At 40.8% G+C, this 4,942-nt stretch overlaps 1 long non-coding RNA gene across 7 annotated transcripts; it reads right to left on the reverse strand.

Annotated features, from left to right (window-relative positions):
• Positions 1-354: 354 nt before the first annotated feature.
• On the reverse strand, positions 355-4,523 carry LOC133507514 (uncharacterized). Of its 7 annotated transcripts, none has more exons than XR_009796828.1 (8): positions 4,440-4,523; positions 3,159-3,275; positions 2,930-3,050; positions 2,669-2,771; positions 1,466-1,563; positions 1,172-1,383; positions 597-1,071; positions 355-529 (listed from the first exon to the last, which is right to left on the reverse strand). It is a non-coding gene; the product is annotated as an uncharacterized LOC133507514 (long non-coding RNA). The 7 variants fall into 7 exon arrangements; XR_009796831.1 differs by having other exon boundaries at positions 597-658; positions 887-948; positions 1,029-1,071; positions 1,466-3,050; XR_009796829.1 differs by having other exon boundaries at positions 597-702; positions 887-948; positions 1,029-1,071; positions 1,466-3,050.
• Between the last annotated feature and the right edge of the window lie 419 nt (positions 4,524-4,942).

The following is a 4,942-nucleotide window of genomic DNA, read 5'->3' on the forward strand; positions in this document are numbered from 1 at the left end:
TATAGTGAAGAAAATAAGTATTTGAACACCCTGCTATATTGCGATTTATGAATGAAACACAGTTGACTGGATGTACTCTGGGTTGAGGTGCTGTAGTAATCTTAGAACGTGTGTGTGTGTGTGTGTGTGTGTGTGTGTGTGATGAAAATTTCAGACCCCTCCATGATTTGTAAGTGGGAGAACTTGCAATATAGCAGGGTGTTTAAATACTTATTTTCTTCGCTGTAGTTACTTTATTATATAAGAGTATTTCAGCATGCAATTGAAATGGAAAAGAGAATTCAGATGTCAGAAGCAAATACTGTCCTGCACAGTCTGGATGACAGAAAATCTGTGCTGAAGTGGGGGGGAAGAATGACATTCCTCATTTTTATTTGCAAGGAAAGGGAAACATGCAGTAATTGATTTGACAAAAACTTCATTTTGAGCAATACTATGTTTGAAATTAAGGCTGGAGATGTGTTGTCGCTCAGTTATTTTACTTCCATCACGCTGTAAACTCAACATCTGTCCCAATCAGCACATAGTCCTACAGAAGAACAGTGACATTTAAAACAAGACTATGATTTAGACTTTATTACTGAAAATGTACAAACCTTAAGGATCCGAAGGTCAGTGTTGACGGGGTTCATCTTTCCAAGGGAAGGGAGAGGATATCCTTTCCCAAGTTGAACGATGGAGGAATCCATACATTTAGATTAGCTGACAAGACAATATAGATCCAAATACAGAACACGATCTAAACATGTTAAAGATTTGGCAGTTGACCTGTATGTAATTTCATTACATAATAATATGAAGACCTATTTTGTCAAAAATGTCAGAAACACAAATGTAGAAAAAGGCAACATGGTGGAACACAGGCCAAAGTGTTAAAAAAAATTACCATTCAAATATGGGTATAACAACAACTTTCAGGAATTTGTTCAGGATGTCAAGATATCTGACCTGTAAATGTAGTGCAGGTCAGTTCCTTTCATCGCTATGAACTATAAAAGCTGTAATTTGTCTCTGAATCCAACTCTTACCTGAAAGTATCCCACATAACTTGTCTCCAGGGTCAGATCCATTCTGTGCAAATGAAGCAAAATTAGACTGAGGTTCATCCTCACAAGGACCTCTTGGCCCTCCTTATCTTCTTAGAACAAAGTAAATTTTTTTCGGAACTCACTTATTCAGAGTGACCGCTCCAGCTCGCCTCATACCATTGACAAACAAATGGGGCAGTGACACTCGTCATCTACAAAGGGCACAGTAAATACATGTGATTTTTTTTTTCCACACACAGCAATATTAGTAGTATGATGAGATTTCGGTCCCGTCATCTGGGGGATGAAAACTTCAAATGTTCAGGTGTTGAGCTTGATTGGAGAGTTGAGAGCTCTGTGGCGATGGAGCCAGAATAGTTACAGGTCAGCACGATAGCGTGAGAGTAGACAGTTGAAATGAGAATTCTGTGGCTCACCATATCATCAGGACTGGACAAGCTCAGGGCTCCGGCGGAGCTGCAGAGTTAGCGGTGTCAATCAATTTTGAGGTTGTTGAAAGGATGCCTTCTGAGTGCTGCCCATATAAAATAGATGTGGGCAGTATAGTCAATCTTGTTTTTTAAGGTTTAGTAAGACACCCTTTTGTACACTGTGCTTACTAGTTTCATAAAGTTCTTGAAATTTAGCACGTGTTATGCTAAAAAAAAAAAAGTGACAATTTCTGAAGGCAATATTTGTGATTACAAGTCATTTAATCCCTCTCCTCACTGACACCTAAACAAGGTTCAACCTCAGAATTGACACCTGCTCTCTTGCTACATAAAGTAATCCCAAATTTCTGTACCTGAACTCATTATATTAAATATGAATTTCAAGTGTACATTTGTAGTAATATAGTGCGGTAAAAATTATGGTGCAATGCTGTTCGGTATGCAGTACTGTAATAATGGATTCAATTTAAAATCTGACATTTGAGTTCATTCTATTGTGGTGAACCTCAGTAGATTTATACTGGAAATAAAACAAGTTCATCATTTTTTTCTTAATCTGGGACAGTGAAACATTTGGCTCCTTGTTTAATGGAAATTAACTGTGGACATTGACATGAATGAGTTTAACAGATTAGACTGTAACAGGTAATCGAACCAAATCCTATCCTATGCACACGCACACGCGCACACACACACACACACACGCACACACACACACACACGCACACACACAACGTTCTAAGATTACTACAGCACCTCAACCCAGAGTACATCCAGTCAACTCTGTTTCATTCATAAATCGACTACACAAAAGGGGATGAAAGATTGAGGAAGCAGATGTTCTGTGCATGTCTATTATAAATTTCTAACAAAACCAATGCTGTGTTTCTGAATGATACATCTCGTTTACAGTTCCAATTCACACATTTTACAGTTTTTCAAATCTCATCTCAACATGCCTGGCATTCTTCCAGGGAAATTTACCAGAAATTGTCCGTCATTTCGCAACACTATAAACTTTTGTTAGACTGGTACTTTGTGCACTTTATCAGCATACAGAACTATACTTTTTTTTTTTTTACTAGTTAGGTAAGCACACTAACTACTAAGATTCCTTCTGGTAGAATTTGATACATGATAAAACCAGCATGCAAGGGAAACAGTCAAGAGTGCATAATAAGTGCTCACCTTTTTCTGCAGCACTTTACCTTACTGATGACGTTTATGAAAAGATTGTATAGCCAGCTTAAATAAAAGCACCGTAATAAAATAAAAAAAACCACCGTCCCTCCTGTTAAGAGACATCAGAATCACAATTGGCTTTCTTGTCACAGTCAGTGAAAGGCCACGTTCGCAACAACAAACTTACATGGGAACAATAAAAATCTAAATTGTTGTAAATATGGACTAAGTTAGGAAGAAGGTATTTTGTGTGCATGTCTCACTCACAATCTGCTGAATTTAGCCCTCCAATTTTTCTTGATACTGATGTAGTCGTTACTAATAGCCTGACACTGGTCTCAGGCACCAGATCCACAGCAGAATAAGGTAACCCCACAGACACTGGATACTAAAGGACATAACATGCAAATGATGAGACTTGGACAACAAAGCAAAAAAAAAAAAAAAAAAAAAAAGACTATGCTGTACATGAAATCATATCAATAAATCACCTTACTTTGCCAAGCTGTACTTGACCTTGCCAATGACGGACACTGATCCAGTGATCCAGACATGTCTGGGATTCTTATGCTGTTGAATTTCTTCTGGATCGAAGTCATCCCGAGTTGCCTGACTAAAAGAAGGGAACATTGGATCATGAAACTTGGCGCCCTGTTGGACAATGTTTCAATGTCAACCATTACCATATTCTATGCCATTATCTGTCATCTTGACTTTTACTCTAGGATTAGCGCTCAAGGTCACATGACTGAAGCCAACCAACGCCACCGGGTAATGCTACCTTTTGAATAGTAACAAAAATGTTGAGGATCAGTCAAAGCATTCACCAATAAATAAATTTTCCCTTTCATGCGCTCCTTTGTTCCCCTCTTACACTAGCATCCATCTCAATTGCTATAATCAGAAATTCCATCCATCCATCCATCCATCCATTTTCTTTGCCGCTTATCACGAGGGTCACGGGGACTGCTGGAGCCTATCCCAGCTGTCAACGGGGAGGAGACAGAGTACACCCTGAATTGGTTACCAGCCAGGTTGGCACATAGAGACAAACAGCTGCACTCACAATCACATCTAGAATTTAGAGTATCCAATTAATGTTGCATGTTTTTGGGATGGGGGAGGAAACAGGAGTGCACAGAGAAAACCCACGCAATCACGGTGAGAAAATGCAAACTCCATACAGGCGGCTCCGGGATTGAACCCGGGACCTCAGAACTGTAAGGCCAAAGCTTTCCAGCTGATCCACAGTCTTGCACAACAAAATTAAAGTTTTTTTTTTGTCATTACCCGAGTTTACTCACATGGGTTGCACTGAAGTGAATCACCCAGGGTTGCATACAACCCGGACAGTAGCTGCTTACAGTGAGCCTCAAACACACTTCCAAATGTTCATCAGTTAGGGTCAAACGGCAAAAAACTCCTCACATTTTATACGAAAGTGGTAAGTTTTTTCCCCCTTCTAATTTGGTTCAGCTCCCCTTTCATTTTTATGCCGTCTTTTAAGTTTAAGAGAAAACATATATAAAAAATTGGAGGGAACTGTCACGTCCCATCGGAAACGAGAGTAGGACCCAAATGCAGGAACTCGAAAGACGCAAGGTAGTTCAAGAAGAGACACGTTTATTATATGCCGAGGTTGGGGATCGAGGATGCAGTCCGGTGCAGCAGCGGTAGTTCGGACGTCGGGCGAAGAGAGCAGATGAGCGGACAGGCAGGAGTCGGTACACGGGAGAACAATCAACGCAGGCAGAAGTATCGAAGGAGTCAGGCTTACGGGGTTGGTCGTAGAACGGACGAAGGTCGGTACACACAGGTTCAATCAGGGATACCGGAGCACACGAACGGGACATGAAGATCAACGAACTGGCCCCGGCCAGTTGTCATCGCGGTCATATAAATCCATAGCATAATCAGGCTGCATGAGGCGCAGGTGTGCACCTTCCAATCAGCGCAACTGCGGACACCCACCCAGCCCAGGCTGGAGCGGCAGGATCATGACAGGAACTCACTGACTAGCTTGTTCTGTCTGGGATATTTAGAGAAGTTGTCTGCGCAGCTGCAATTACCTTAAGCACTGTCGTTTGCGCACGTGCGTCACATAAGAGACAGAAAAATTCAAATGTAAGCGATTATATTTCAACATCAAATCAAACGACATGATGGATGATTGGCTGACATTTTCTTTTGGGTCACGTACTTGATGGATTGAGCACCCCTGCTTTACAATCACCGGCCCCTTTAGTAGGAACACCAACCCAATCTAAAAAAAAATCTAAA

The sequence above is a fragment of the Syngnathoides biaculeatus genome, chromosome 10, assembly GCF_019802595.1.
Source record: "Syngnathoides biaculeatus isolate LvHL_M chromosome 10, ASM1980259v1, whole genome shotgun sequence".
NCBI lineage: Eukaryota > Metazoa > Chordata > Actinopteri > Syngnathiformes > Syngnathidae > Syngnathoides > Syngnathoides biaculeatus.